The sequence below is a fragment of the Mytilus trossulus genome, chromosome 6 (genome assembly GCF_036588685.1).
Source record: "Mytilus trossulus isolate FHL-02 chromosome 6, PNRI_Mtr1.1.1.hap1, whole genome shotgun sequence".
In the NCBI taxonomy this organism is placed as follows: Eukaryota; Metazoa; Mollusca; class Bivalvia; order Mytilida; family Mytilidae; genus Mytilus; species Mytilus trossulus.
Window position 1 is genome coordinate 67,905,714 of NC_086378.1, and position 17,614 is coordinate 67,923,327.

At 33.5% G+C, this 17,614-nt stretch overlaps 1 long non-coding RNA gene across 1 annotated transcript; it reads right to left on the reverse strand.

The window, feature by feature from the left end:
- Window positions 1–346: 346 nt before the first annotated feature.
- On the reverse strand, window positions 347–10,924 carry LOC134723694 (uncharacterized). The gene is made up of 3 exons (XR_010108158.1): window positions 10,669–10,924; window positions 1,277–1,365; window positions 347–836 (listed from the first exon to the last, which is right to left on the reverse strand). It is a non-coding gene; the product is annotated as an uncharacterized LOC134723694 (long non-coding RNA).
- Between the last annotated feature and the right edge of the window lie 6,690 nt (window positions 10,925–17,614).

Consider the following 17,614-nt stretch of genomic DNA (forward strand, 5'->3'; position numbering starts at 1 on the left):
AAAATAAATTTATTTTGAAATAAAAGTAATAAAGTAATCTGTATGGTGAGGTTGAGACACAGAATAAATTTATTCTATGTTCAATGTTATTTTTGTCTTGTATAATAATATATAAAATAAATTTATTCTGAAAGTACAGTTATCATATTAAGGTGGCGACACAGAATAAATTTATTCTACATTCAATGTGGATTAAAAGTTTTATGATAAATAAAATAAATTTATTTTGATAGTCCAGTAATAATGTGAAGGTTGAGACACAGAATAAATTTATTCTGGTTATAAAAATATGTAAAATTTGTTTAGGAAAAATTACACTGATCTGTATGATTACATCTGGCTACAGAGAATAATTTTATTTTAAATTAAACCAGCGACGTTTTTGATAATATTTGATATGTTCACATAATAAATTTACCATGGCAATACATTTAGGTCATAGAAAATTGTGTTCCTATATAATTTTCTATCTTTCATGTCTATTCAAAGACATATAACATTCATAAAAAAAGTATTTTATATTATTTGAAGTTGCGATCTGACAATACAATACAATACATATATCTGCTATCAACAATGCAAAAGGACACTCCCTTGAAATATGAAAATATCAATTTCTTCAGCTGATTTTTTTATGTGGGACTGAATAGAAATACTGTGCAGCAATTTTAAAAAACAAAATATCAACATATAAATGTAAATAAACAGATTAGAAATAGTAATAGTTCAACAGGTTTTTCTTAAATTGAAAATAAATCTGTTTTTTTAAACATGTCTCTCTCTGTAGATGTACGTGCCATGAATTGTCCTTTTTCTGGCTTCTGGATAGGCCTGATCTGAAAGAAGTAACGACAAATTCAAAACAATTTCAAATATTTTTAGTTATCATACCAAAATTCATTATATTTGATGAAGAAACTGCTCGTCTTTCTTTTAATCTAAATCATGATGTCTATTTTGTTTACATTCACTCTCTTTATTGTCATTTATAACAGTCTTGCTCCGTGTTAAAATCCGTACTTTGACCTACAATGATTTACTTTTATAAATTGTGACTTTGATGGAGAGTTGTCGCATTGGCACCCATACCACATCTTCTTATATATATATATATCTATTGCCTCTGGATACAGCAAGATAAAAATGGCTATGCTATGCACTTGAACAGTAATTGTTGATTTTTTATACAAAAAAGGGATTAACGTACAGTAACTCATTAAACTTTTACTATTTAAAAGTCAACACTCTATCAAATTTAAATCTCATTATTACATACCTAATCTCAATCTTCAGAAACACTGTATAAGTCGGGACTGAATAAAAATCTAGTCTTTTTTGCTGGTGTTTCATAACATTTTTCTCACCCTACAAGAAATATTTTGAAGTTTAAAATGCAGAAACACTTACTCTATTATCATGGTTATTGTTTTTCTTCAGGCATATTTCTTTATTTTTATCAGGATTGGCATGAATCGTTCCCAACTTCCTGAATATGCATGTAATATTTGTCATTAGACATTCAGCCAGTCATGATCAATCAATCAATCAATCAACCGTAGAGTCTTAAAACAGGTGAATGGTTCATGCCTAGGAGACAGCGAACTGAAGACACAAATAACAATTAAAAAAAACAGGTTTCATTAAGTCTTAAACAAAATACAGGACTGGTGTTGACAATACTTTTACCTACACCATTCAACATACCAGAAAACAAGTAAGACGTGTTCCAAAAACGAACAGCAGCTTCCACAGGCAAAAGTATGAGTAATGTACCCAACACATTCCCACCCTTCAACAAAACATCAATTTTCCACTCAAAGTGTTAAAGATGCGCCTTCGGCACTCTGATACAAAAATATATTTTAAGTCAACACTTAACACATTTTATTACCAAAATATGAGTGCAAATGTTTCGCCTTTTTCTTACATATTCAAATCATGTTGAAAGTCTTTAGAATGGAGGTTTTACTACAAATATCACGTATACTTAACATTAGCAATGCAAAGCTACAATGTATGATTGTTGTCATGACTGCTATTAACCGAGAAAACCTCATTTTGTGTTTCGCTTCTCTTCCTTCTACCATGATAAATTAATTATCATGTCTCGACCAAAAACCTCAATCTGCAGCGGGACAGACGGACGGACGAACAAATGGACGAACGCACAGATTCGCAGACTAGAAAACACAATGCCCAAAGCTGGGGCATAAAATTTATTGTTGAAATTGAAAGTAGAGAGTTGGCAAGAAAAAAAGTAGGGTAGGGATAAGAGGGAGGCAGGGCTTTTACGGGACCTCGGGATTTGGGGATTGACCCTTGCGGGATCCGGGAATATATTTTTCAATTTTGGGATATGCATTTCTTTAAATTCTGCATTACGGGATTTCATGTTTTTAAGCCCGGGATTTAGGGATCAGGACCCCTCCGACCTCCCCTCAAATTACCCTTAGTCGGTCTTAGCCATTTATACAAGATCCATATCCTACCATTGGCATGTTAATAATGCCCTAAAAAAACACTGATGGATTGTCCTAGAAGCATATTTTATTAGACTAATAAGGTCTATATATAAGCAGTTACATTTATTTCATGTTTGAAGCGGTGCAAATTTTTGATTTAATTTGACTTTTACCAAAAGATGCATTGTTGCAAAGGAGAAGAATACTTGTGGTCTGAGACCAGAGACACAAAAATATTGAATTTAACCGAAAGGAAACAAATATCGGACTTTGAAAAAAGGGAGATGGCTTTTGATACCTTTTATGAAATTCTCCATACATAATATCTTTTACAAAAAATCATCCTACAACAGTTCACAAAATGCAAGCTGTATATGCCCGCGATTTCGTGGGTGTTCTAGTATTGCTAATAGTACCTGAGAATCGGATCTTAATACAACATCTTAACATCAAACAAATACGTTAAGGTCATGTTAACCCCGACAGATAGACATGATACCACAGTTGTCATGGTTGTTCCATACACCAATATCATTGTCCTACATGTATTGCTTAAAATGCCCGAAAAATTGACCCAGCCACACAAATAAACATTGTTCAATGAACCATAAAAATGGGGTCGAATTCAATTGAAACCTGTCAGACCGACATTTCCAGCTGACAATGATTCCAAACATGATACACATTATATAGTGACCCTACTGCTAAAGGCATTTGAGAAATAGACCAAACCACAAACACTATACATTGACCAATGAACCATGAAATTGAGGCCAAGGTCAGACGGAACCTATCGGGTGGATATGTACACCTTACAATCATTTCAATAACCAATACACCAAATATAGATGACTGACTAGTTATAGTATCTAGATACGGTCTTGCTTAAGTTACTTTATCTTTGATAAATGATCCATGGAATAAGGTCGCGGTCAGGTTAACCCTACATGTACCTTGCTGACGAACATGTAAATATTGCTAGGAACCCATATACCAAACATAAGTTTTATATTACTCATAATAAGTGAGTTTTTCATTTAACAAAACAAAATGTGTCAAGCAGTTTACCGAACCATCAAAATAAGGTTGCCGGGACAATGACATATGACGGACGGAAATTCCGTAACATAAGGAATGAAAAGTTTAAATTGTCTAACTTATGAAATATAATCTTCAAACAAATAGTGTACACCATCGTCGTCGGCGCCGCTGGGTTGCAATACCTACCATGTCTCGCATACAGGCGTCGGAGAAAGAGAAAAAAAAACATCACTGCACAACAGACATCAACGTTTCATGTAAACCTCTGAAGAAAGAGATACCTTTTTGAGAAAATTTATTTTTTCCAAAAAGGACCCAATAATTTGTATTCATGCTGGACTATATTTCTTCCAGAGTTTAATCGTTAATACACATTAACTATTATTAATTGGAATGAGTGTCGTAATAGCATCCACGACTCACTCCATACTTACTGTATGAAATGGATAAAACGGGAAAAAGCTGACAAAAAATCTTTGGACTCTTTTTTTAATTCAGTAATGAAGATAGTTGATATACGTATTCAACATTTTAAAGAACATTTTACTATTAACAATAACCACAATAAACCTATTTCTCGTATCAAACATAAACTAAAAGAACTAGCCAAGGAATTTGTTTTTGTCCCGGCCGATAAAGCTGCTAATAATATAATTATTGTTTGACGTAAATTTTACATCGAGGTTCTGAAAAAGGAAATCACCAATTCACCAACATTCCAACTGACTCCATTTTCAGAAAACGAAATCTGTAACAAACATAAACTTTTAGCCACCGCTTTACAAGCAGAGCCAAATACAATGAAAGTTCCAACTATGTATTGGCTTCCGAAGCTACACAAAACCCCTTACAAATATAGATTTATTTCGTCTTCAAGCCATTGTTCAACTACTAAATTGTCTATTATTCTTACCAGCACACTTGGTACAATTAAAAACCTTATAATAAATTGTTCAAATAAGGCCTTCGAAAATAGTGGAATAAATTACTTTTGGAGTGTCAAGAACTCGTTGGAAGTACTTGATAAATTGCATGCTTATATTGGTGATTTTGAATCTGTTCAAAGTTTTGATTTTTCTACCCTGTATACCACATTGCCTCACATTCTCATTAAGAAAAAATTCACACACCTAATTAAATGGGCATTCAAAAAATCAGAATGTGAATATATATGTTCAAACACTTTTAGGTCATTTTTTAGTAGCAATAAACAAAAAAACTATGTTAATTGGACATGCTTTGATACTATATATGCCCTTGAATTTTTACTAGATAACATTTTTGTTCGCTTTGGGGATTCCGTATATCGTCAGATTATCGGAATTCCAATGGGGACTAACTGTGCACCACTTATTGCGGACCTCTTTTTGTATTGTTACGAGTTACAATTTATGACAAAAATAAGCAAAGACCCATCAAAATAACATCTGATAAACAAATTTAATAATACTTTTAGATATTTGGATGATATTTTGGCTCTCAATAATGACGACTTCAGTATGTATATTAATGAAATTTATCCTGGTGAACTCACTTTAAATAAAGCTAATACTAACAATGACCACTGCCCTTTCCTCGATCTTGATATCTATATCACTAACGGAAAGCTGAATACTAAAATTTATGATAAAAGGGATGATTTTTCATTTCCTATCGTTAATTATCCGTTTTAAGATGGTGACGTTCCCTTGTCACCATCTTACGGTGTTTATATATCTCAACTTGTACGATTCGCTCGTGTATGTAACAATGTTTTAGATTTTAACGAGAGAAATTTATGTATTACTGAAAAATTATTACACCAGGGTTTTCGATATCACAAACTAGTCAAAACATTTACTAAATTTTATCATCGGTATAAAGACATCATTCGTAAATATAGCTCAACATGCAGACTTTTTATACGTTCAGGTATTTCACATCCAATTTTTTATGGAAATATTCTTTATAAAGCACAAAGGTGTTAGTATTCACCTCATAAACTTACAAAACCTTTGAATAGACTTATTAAGAAGGGATATAATTACGATACTGTTGTCAAGTCATTAAAGATTGCATATTTTGGCGTTAATATTGAGTTACTGATAAGGTCTTTGCGTCGGAACTAAACACATTTATTCTAAAAACAGTTGTTGGCATGACACGGGTTATGTTCTTCTCATATATGTTATGATGGTATGATACTAAACCCCTAACGGGAAGGATTGTGCCTGATGTTCATATGATGAAATCATAATCTTTCAGTCAGTTTAATTGAAGTCTGGAGCTGGCATGTCAGTTAACTGCTAGTAGTCTGTTGTTATTTATGTATTATTGTCATTTTGTTTATTTTCTTTGGTTACATCTTCTGACATCAGACTCGGACTTCTCTTGAACTGAATTTTAATGTGCGTATTGTTATGCTTTTACTTTTCTACACTGGTTAGAGGTATAGGGGGAGGGTTGAGATCTCACAAACATGTTTAACCCCGCCGCATTTTTGCGCCTGTCCCAAGTCAGGAGCCTCTGGCCTTTGTTAGTCTTGTATTATTTAAATTTTAGTTTCTTGTGTACAATTTGGAAATTAGTATGGCGTTCATTATCACTGAACTAGTATATATTTGTTTAGGGGCCAGCTGAAGGACGCCTCCGGGTGCGGGAATTTCTCGCTACATTGAAGACCTGTTGGTGACCTTCTGCTGTTGTGTTTTTTTTTATTTTGGTCGGGTTGTTGTCTCTTTGACACATTCCCCATTTCCATTCTCAATTTTAATTTTTACAGAGTTTGTCTTTAGTGCCGTGTGGAGGCAGTAGAGTGCCTCCCCGTGCTTCAGGTTTATGCTCTTATAATATACTAGATTATGGAGTGTGTGTCCGAGCGAGAACTGCTCTAGTTCATTACTTTAGGAATGTTTATCAAAAAGTAGTATTTCAATATTCAGCCCCATTCTACTAATTGGTCAGCCATCAGTCATACCCTGATATACACTATCTTTTTCGGGTAATTAATACTGATAGCGTTCGACATTTTCAGCCGAACAAATTTATCACTTTTACTTAACTTAATTATTGTATGCTGGTTCATATTCTGGACGCCAATCTTTGCTCCTTTATTATGTAATTCACTAACAAAACAATTATGAAACTAAGAAACGGAAAAATACTAAATACTAAACTTGTTCAAAGGGTATCTACACGTCTCAATTTTCAAAATCGGTTATCTAAAAATACTACCATCGCTACCATTTTTAACAATAAAAATCGTGGTTACCCTTCTATCGATAAGTGTCATGCCAAAAAATGACTTACATGTCCCCGTCTTTCCACCAACAATACGGTAAGGTCCACGTTTAATGGTCGCACATTTTCTTTAAATTTTGAAACTGATATTACTTGAAAAACAAACAGTATTATTTATTTACTCACATGAAACAAACCGGGATGTGGTATTCAGTACGTAGGAGAAACTGGAAGATATTTATCAAAACGCACTCAAGAACATCTGTATCGTTTTAAAAGACCTAATAAATTCAAAAGTATCATTTACCAACACCTTAAGAAGCACAACCATCCTTTTAAATATTTAGCAGTTCAACCTTTAGAAGTAGTAAATAAGCAGCCTGGTGAATCGCATTCAAAGTTTGTACGATCACGGAAAATAATTGAATTAAATTGGATTAAAAAATTACAGACAGTTTACCCTCTCGGTCTAAATGATAATATCATGGGAATTGGTAATATATCTAGAACCAATTCCGTTAACATTTTGGATATTGTTTCTAAAACTGTTTGTAAAAACCGTTCTCACGGTTGTAGAACAAATCGCAATCAAAGAAAATTTCGGGCCAATCATACCAATATTTCGGACCTAATTTCTATTTCAAAAAACAACGGCAGACATTATCTGTTAACAAAACTCTGTTCGTTACCGGTTAATAAGTTAAATAAAATTTTGGAGGATTGCAACACAATTTCATATAGCAGTCCTAAGTATGAAATTGTTCAAATTATTATGGCATATTGTTATTCTAAATTATTTCCCAAAATTGATCGCCCTGAAGATCATATTAAACATTTTATTAAAATTAAGTATGTCAATAAAGGCTTTGATTTTGTAAATATTGCCGGTATATTCAACGACCATTCTGTTAAAGAACAAATTCCTGGATATTTTGACAATACTGAGCTACCTCTTATTTGTTATATTTACAAGAAATCTACCCGGAAATTTGTGTTTAATTATAGTCAATTGTGTAAAGATGTTAATATCAGTGAAAATACACCTACTTCATGTAATTGCAGTAATTCCGAATATATTTATGGACCCATTTCCCATGTTATAACAGGAGATCTTAACATCGTTCAAGACCGAGAGTTAAAATCATTTCTCAGTAAAGGACCTAAATATCGTCCCCCGTCAATTATTAATTGGAATGAGTGTCGTAATATCATCCACGACTCACTCCATACTTACTGTATGAAATGGATAAAACGGGAAAAAGCTGACAAAAAATCTTTGGACTCTTTTTTTAATTCAGTAATGAAGATAGTTGATATACGTATTCAACATTTTAAAGAACATTTTACTATTAACAATAACCACAATAAACCTATTTCTCGTATCAAACATAAACTAAAAGAACTAGCCAAGGAATTTGTTTTTGTCCCGGCCGATAAAGCTGCTAATAATATTATTATTGTTTGACGTAAATTTTACATCGAGGTTCTGAAAAAGGAAATCACCAATTCACCAACATTCCAACTGACTCCATTTTCAGAAAACGAAACCTGTAACAAACATAAACTTTTAGCCACCGCTTTACAAGCAGAGCCAAATACAATGAAAGTTCCAACTATGTATTGGCTTCCGAAGCTACACAAAACCCCTTACAAATATAGATTTATTTCGTCTTCAAGCCATTGTTCAACTACTAAATTGTCTATTATTCTTACCAGCACACTTGGTACAATTAAAAACCTTATAATAAATTGTTCAAATAAGGCCTTCGAAAATAGTGGAATAAATTACTTTTGGAGTGTCAAGAACTCGTTGGAAGTACTTGATAAATTGCATGCTTATATTGGTGATTTTGAATCTGTTCAAAGTTTTGATTTTTCTACCCTGTATACCACATTGCCTCACATTCTCATTAAGAAAAAATTCACACACCTAATTAAATGGGCATTCAAAAAATCAGAATGTGAATATATATGTTCAAACACTTTTAGGTCATTTTTTAGTAGCAATAAACAAAAAAACTATGTTAATTGGACATGCTTTGATACTATATATGCCCTTGAATTTTTACTAGATAACATTTTTGTTCGCTTTGGGGATTCCGTATATCGTCAGATTATCGGAATTCCAATGGGGACTAACTGTGCACCACTTATTGCGGACCTCTTTTTGTATTGTTACGAGTTACAATTTATGACAAAAATAAGCAAAGACCCATCAAAACAACATCTGATAAACAAATTTAATAATACTTTTAGATATTTGGATGATATTTTGGCTCTCAATAATGACGACTTCAGTATGTATATTAATGAAATTTATCCTGGTGAACTCACTTTAAATAAAGCTAATACTAACAATGACCACTGCCCTTTCCTCGATCTTGATATCTATATCACTAACGGAAAGCTGAATACTAAAATTTATGATAAAAGGGATGATTTTTCATTTCCTATCGTTAATTATCCGTTTTTAGATGGTGACGTTCCCTTGTCACCATCTTACGGTGTTTATATATCTCAACTTGTACGATTCGCTCGTGTATGTAACAATGTTTTAGATTTTAACGAGAGAAATTAATGTATTACTGAAAAATTATTACACCAGGGTTTTCGATATCACAAACTAGTCAAAACATTTACTAAATTTTATCATCGGTATAAAGACATCATTCGTAAATATAGCTCAACATGCAGACTTTTTATACGTTCAGGTATTTCACATCCAATTTTTTATGGAAATATTCTTTATAAAGCACAAAGGTGTCAGTATTCACCTCATAAACTTACAAAACCTTTGAATAGACTTATTAAGAAGGGATATAATTACGATACTGTTGTCAAGTCATTAAAGATTGCATATTTTGGCGTTAATATTGAGTTACTGATAAGGTCTTTGCGTCGGAACTAAACACATTTATTCTAAAAACAGTTGTTGGCATGACACGGGTTATGTTCTTCTCATATATGTTATGATGGTATGATACTAAACCCCTAACGGGAAGGATTGTGCCTGATGTTCATATGATGAAATCATAATCTTTCAGTCAGTTTAATTGAAGTCTGGAGCTGGCATGTCAGTTAACTGCTAGTAGTCTGTTGTTATTTATGTATTATTGTCATTTTGTTTATTTTCTTTGGTTACATCTTCTGACATCAGACTCGGACTTCTCTTGAACTGAATTTTAATGTGCGTATTGTTATGCTTTTACTTTTCTACACTGGTTAGAGGTATAGGGGGAGGGTTGAGATCTCACAAACATGTTTAACCCCGCCGCATTTTTGCGCCTGTCCCAAGTCAGGAGCCTCTGGCCTTTGTTAGTCTTGTATTATTTAAATTTTAGTTTCTTGTGTACAATTTGGAAATTAGTATGGCGTTCATTATCACTGAACTAGTATATATTTGTTTAGGGGCCAGCTGAAGGACGCCTCCGGGTGCGGGAATTTCTCGCTACATTGAAGACCTGTTGGTGACCTTCTGCTGTTGTGTTTTTTTTTATTTTGGTCGGGTTGTTGTCTCTTTGACACATTCCCCATTTCCATTCTCAATTTTAACATGATATATAATATCATGTATATGCTACACTTTAACCATTATATAATATTTATGAAAAATTCACTGTTGTTAATGTGTGTACATTTCCCTCGAGATACCATGTATATTATTTGGCATTTGAAATTCCTTGCAGTCAGAATTAATACATCTTTTTTATTACAATTATTCGAAAATGCCTGCCCATTACAAGTATAAATTTGGTGACCATTCAGGCATTCATTTGAGAAGAAAGATTCGACTGAGGTGTGTCTTTTCAAAGAGGTTCTTTTAGTTCGAAAAGGACATCTGTGGTCTATCAAAATAGTGCATAGTTATGAAAATTTGTCAACAGAAGGCATGAAAGGCTTATAATATCTATGTTAACATATATAAATACATAAAATAGATACTTACAGACTTCTGTTGTCTATCCTGATATGTTCCTGGTGCCGTTTCAACCACGACAGATACAATACACAAATGGAAATTGAATCGTCGCTTCTAATCTTTGAATAACATTTGAAATAGACCTTTTCTCCATGTAATAACTCGAATAATTCAGCGCCCCCTATCCAATACTTTTCTCGAGGAAATGGTTAATGGAGTGATCGAAGTGATCGTTAAATAACGACTGGATTATTCGGGTTATCCAGGTACTGACAAACATATTAAGATAGAGTTACATGCACACGCTGTGGGTTTATTATGTAATTTCCGTCGTTTGTTTGTCATTATCTATCGTGCGAAATTTTACATTCGGATGTTTATAATTTATTAGGGTTTATATAATCATGATGGCCACAGTGGGTGGTCATTTAAATATGATATGGGTAATTAGCATATGATAACAAATCTTGTTTGAAGAAAGAATCGTAAGATTTTATATTACAATTCTCTTTTTCGTTTAGTTCTTAAAATCAAGGTGGTTATATCATCTCATAATAACCTCCTTTTTAAAATTAAAAATCATTTACGTTATTAAAAAAAATCGAAGTTTGGAATATACAAATATTTTTTTTTTGTAAAAGAATTTTTTTCCATAGAAAAACAAAAGAATATGGGGTATCGATCCGTGACACAAAATGAATATTATAAGCACATTAAAAGAACACATACAAAAATTAAGCTAAGGAACAGCGCTGTAATTGCTGTAAGTCACCTTAAAACTTCAACGTGGAACGAAAAGTATCTCACAACACTGCAGGTGTAAGACGACCACTAGAAACAGCCAGAGCGAAATAGTTTGCCAAAAACATTGAATAGACTTCGGAAGATGTTACACCACCATTTTGGGCGCGTTCAAAAAGGAAAGAAGTACGTATATATATATATACGTATTAAAAACAATTAGTTAGTTCTTACGTATTTAAATCAAACTATATTGTATGCAGAATGATTTTTGTTAGGTTATATAGATACATGTATCAAATGGAAAGGGTAAGGACTGCTGAACCTTGCAGAACACACACATTTGACAGATGAATACAAATGAAACAAAAAGTTATGAATTAATTCTATAAAATTGAGGGCGTACATTGCCTAGCTGTTACTCAGAGATGAAGTACCTAGTTTGGTGTATCCAAAGTTATGGTATAACTAGTACAGTCTGATGTGTAAATAATGGTATACTTATCCCCCATACATATATTTGCATGCCGTTTGTTGTGTTGACGTCCGGAATACTACACTGTTGACCTAGCTTATTGTTCCTGCTTTCCGTAAAAAAAAACCAATGGCTTTTCCATGATTTTACATGTAACATTGCTTTTATCAAAGAAATAATGAAGGTTAAGAAAACATTCGTTTATAAGTAGTGAAAGCATTTGATCGAGACTGGTACGAATGAAGTTAGAATAATGTGTCTTGGCATGTCTTCTTACAAAGTTATTTGTATCTTCTGAAAAATGCGTCCAATATCTGACTCAGATTGTCTATTACAAAACGTGTTAATAACATAAAGCATACTGTCATTCTGGGTGTATATATGTATTATTACCACTGGACATCAGGCCTCACGGTCATAAAATTTTCGAGCATGATGTTGTACTCGGACTCGAAATTCAACCAATCAAATTGCTAAATTTCATGTTTCGAGCATGATTTTTGTGATACAAGCACTGAGCAAAATTGTATGCCTTCAAGGCCAGACATCGTTATTATCGTCATCCTCATCATTATAGTTATTATCGTCATCCTCATCATTATAAACTATGAAAGTACCGAAGCACTTACTTCAAAGTTGCTTAAACCCGCGGGGATTTCAAGAGAGCTTTTTACACAAGACAAAGTCAATGAAGACATTCAATTACGAACCTATCTACTGGATTTATTGTTATTTTGTTCAAGTTGAATATGCACGTATAATATCAGCCACAACACGTTCAGCAAACTTAAAAATCGTCTTTTTTTTTTATCTGAAAACTGTCATAGGCTGAAACTTGCACTTATTGTTTTCATGAACTTAAGCAGACTGTCTGATTGACCGTTAACTTTAATGTATGATGCAGCTGTGTTTTAACTGTAATCATTTCTAATTAGAACCGCACAATTAATTTATGTTTTTGTTTGTTTATATTCTGTTCCGATACTTGTGATCTGGAGATGAATGCAATGGATTTGACGCGACTGTCATACAAGTGTGAGGTTTAGCTAGCTATATAACCAGGTGTAATGAACGCAATACTAAACTCCAAATTGTACCTAAGAAACTAAAATTAAAAATAATACAAGACTAACAAAGGCCAGAGGCTCCTGACTTGGGACAGGCGCAAAAATGCGACGGGATTAAACATGTTTGTGAGATCTCAACCCTCCCCTATACCTCTAGCCAATGTAGAAAAGTATACGGATAACGATAGGCATTTAAAATACTACTATAGCAGTTAACTGACAAACAAGAGGCCCCAGACTTCAATTAAACTGATTGAAAGATTATGTCTCCCTCTCGTTAGGGATTTAGTATCATTAGTAATGATTCTTTTATGCTGTAGCTACAATTCCGTTCCCTTTTCACGCCGATGTGACCCACCGAATTATTACCGGGTTTGTAATAACATGACCAATACGACGGGAAACACGTGGAGTTCTTTTCGTTAGGGGTTTAATATATTGATTGAATATAATTATCAGTTTTCACGACAAAAATCTTAGATTCTCTCTTGCATTCCGGCTTTCTCCACCTTTACAGTTTGATCACCACGAAATGAACAATATAGTGCTGAAAGTTACGTTAACATCTATATTTCGGTTTTATCACCCAGACTCAAGGTATAGGGTTTGAAGATCTATTGGAAAAAAGCAACCGTTTCTAATCACAATGTTTCATAATAAAATTAATGTTTTACTTTGAATACATGGAGGGCAAGGCCTCAACCTATATATACGTTCTCACAAGTACGAGGGTCAGGATGGGGTCAAATTTACACCATTTTTCTCTTACTATTCTTTCTATTTTTTTTCATTATTCTCTATTCTGTAAACCCCCATCCACAGCCTCAGGTATAGACGAAGTGTCATATATGTGGCCTGGTCTAGTAATGTCAGCAGTGTGATCTGCACATATATCATTTTTGTAGAAAAAGATGAAGGGGTGGCGTTAAACATTGTTTTGATAAAGAATAGAAATTAAAAAGATGATCAAATAGAGAATAATGAGCAAAATTATAAAAATAGAAAAAAAATGTTTTAAAAATTAAAAGAATACAGAATCGATGGACCATCCATCCATATAATTTTGTAGTTGTCCATTTTTGTTTAACATATTATTTTATTTGAATGATATAAAATGACCATACATTAATAACCTCTATGAAATGACACAGATTCAAATAATTTACAACCTTCGATTTGTTTAATTCATGTTAGCAAACAAGTGCCGCATATCTATCAGAAGTTGTAAAATAATTATTACTTATTACAACAAACGCGGCTTAAAAGCCTTATCAATTTTATGTAATGCACGCGTACGTTGATTGTAGGCCCCCTAGTGTTACCACACGCTGAGAAGTCTTCAAATGGAAACACAAGATAATTAATGACAAGACGTAGGACACTTAAACTGGACCCCTGCTGTGTTCACTTATCGCTACACTGACGGTGCGAAGCTATAGAAGGAACGACGAACCAGTTTACAGGACAATGATCTGTAATTTTGTATAATATGATCACTTGGTATTTCTCTCTATGTACGTGCAACGAAGATGAAAGACAAGTGGACATCAAAAGGAGGAAAGACAAATTGAACATAGACGGGATAGGTTTCCAGTTTCGTTTATGAAACATTCATCACAGTTCAAGAAATTAGAGGTTAGTTTTGCTCAGTATACTAGAGGTGGGGTTAGGGGTGGGGGTCAAGGATACTGGGATCTCCTCATGGATCCCCGACATATATGCTCAATGCATACTAGACGTTTTACAAGTCTCTGCTTATGCCCCTTTTCAAATCCTCGATCGATCCGCATCTGCGAATCAATTTGCATAATTCTTTACGATATCACTGAATAAGAATAATATCGATCACTCCAAAATAAACGAGAACAATTTGGAATATAACATTTATGGAACAAATTGACTATACTACTCTGACAATTTGTTATATCACTAAGATAAATTTATATACTACAAGTGTGGACACAGATCAGTGTGGATTGTATGTTTGGATGTTTGACAGTGTTTTGTATGACAAAAGAAGTTGTGTTTTCCCCGTTGGTTTCTATATTATTAAATATGTTGTATAATATGACAACCAACCTGAGCATTAGCAGAGTTGTTTTTTATTTGATATTTAGTTTTTTTATGATCAAGACCGGCATAAAAGAGCTCGAGACACTAATTGCATCAGTTACCAAATGATTATGTCAGATAGAGTATGTTCCACATTCTTGATTTTGGATACATTTTAAATTTAAGCTAGTAAAAGAAGAACACATACCAAGTTAATTTTTTCATGCGATTTTTTTTTATTGGCGATGGTATCTGAAAACATGCGAACATAAGTTTGAACGTTAAATTATTAGATAAATAATATTTATTATCTTAAGTTTAACTAGATTTCATTGAGATGGGAGCCATCTCTTTGGGCCCCGCTGTCAATAATGTGGGGTAAATAAGTTGTATGGATAATCTGATATGAAGCATTATTTGGAAGTTATTACATAGTCTCACATGTGATTTTAATCTAAGATTTTAAGTTAAAACTGATAAATATTCTCAACTTACTTTCATAGTATAATAGTGATATGACTGCATGATGTGAACTCATTGTTGACTACTCTAAGGTGACTTCTGGATATATGGATTGATGTTTGAACAATGTTTAAAGATGCTGCCCAATTGATATTTGTCACATATTTTTAGAATTATGCCTTCAATATATTATGACCCACCAAGTATAAAGTATGAAATATTAACGGTTCTCGAGAGGTAAAGCGGACACAATTTGTTAAGAACAACGAACGGATGGACAGACCAACGGACTGACCTTTGACCTAGGATGCATACATTATGACACATTTAATATATATGTTAAGTTGAAAATGTTTGTCAGGTATAAAGTATGAAATAATAACAGCTGTCCTCCATGTCCTCTCAAAATATAGTGTGGATCAAATTTGTTAGCGATGGACAGACCAACAGACAGACAGACCTTTGACCTAGGAAGTGGTACATACATCATGACACACCCTCTGGTGTTGGTTAAAATGGATGTCAAGTATAATATTTGAAATCATAATGGTTCTCAAGATATAGAGCGGACACAATCTTCACAACAGAACACAGGGTTGTCAACTGAAACCAAAGTTTTTTTGACGTTGACCTTTGACCTAGGAAGTTGTACATACATCATGACACGCCCTCTGGTGGTGGTTAAAATGGATGACAAGTATAAACTTTGAAATCATAACGGTTATCTAGATATGGAGCGGACACGATCTTCACCACAGGACACGGGGTTGTCAACTGAAACCAAAGGTTTTGACCTTGACCTTTGACATAGGAAGTTGTACATACATCATGACACACCCTTGGGTGTTGGTTAATAATCGTGTTAAGTATTAAGTATAAAATCATAACGGTTATCTAGATATGGAGCGGACACGATCTTCACCAAAGAACACAGGGTTGTCAACTGAAACCAAAGTTTTTGACCTTGACCTTTGACCTAGGAAGTTGTACATACATCATGACACACCCTCTGGTGGTGGTTAATATACATGTAAAGTATAAAGTATGAAATCATTATGGTTCTCTAGATATGGAGCGGACACGAAAGTGTTACGGACGGACGGACAGACGGACGGACAGACGGACGGACGGACAGACGGACGGACGGACGGACAGACTGATCACTATAGGGCGACCCGCCTTTTCGGCGGGGCCCTAATTATTATGATATTAATAATGTTTCTAATTGGTAATCTCATTATTATTTCCTACGGGTGGAAAATGAAATAATCTTTAAAAATTAAAAAAAAATAATAAGTTCACTTTCTTTACGTTTAGTCTTAGAACAGCTGTTAGGACGCACTAGCTATAAAATTGTTGCATAGAAAGAACATGTACCTATTATTTTAGCAAAAAGTGAAAGATACCCAGGGGCGGGACCAGTCTTTTTTAAAAGAGGGTTCTAAACATTTGTTCCAATTTTAAACCACTGATTGTCAAAAAAGGGGTGTTCAAAGCACGGAGCCCTAACTGGATCCGCCAAAGGATATTTATACCCATAAGTCTATGACTGAAAAGTAACACACCATTGCGAAAAACAATAAAAAAAATAAACGAGCAAGAGTTTATTTTATGAAAAAAAACTAGTTTTGAACATTTTCATAAGTACCTTAAGAACTGTACTCACACTCTTATGCAATCTGTTTGGCACACAGAATAATTGACAAAAAGTCTCCGTCTTCATGGATAACATGACCATTTCAGTCAAAATGTAATACGGTGTTCTTTATAGGTCACCAGACACTTCTATGAAAAGGAATTTTGAAAGAAACACAAAAGTTTAGAAGGCAGACAAAATGGCAGAAGTTACTACAACCACAGAGAACATTAGGGACGGATACATTTTGAGGAAAATCTTTAGAGATAATTTAAAAGATTAAACTTTTAACTGGCTAGAAAGAAGTATCTCGGAATGCTGAAATTAAGAATCATAATTGTTTTTGAAAAGTGTTCTTTCTTATCTCATTGCAAAAGGTTTTGAAAGTGCTATTTTAAATATAATTCATATTTTGACAATTGAAGTTCGGTCGGAATGATTATTAGTGAATTAAAAGTCATTATTTTAAGAATGCGTGCAAAGAATCGGTTACTCTATGAAAAGGAATATATTATGAATTTTAGAGCGAGGGCCTGATAT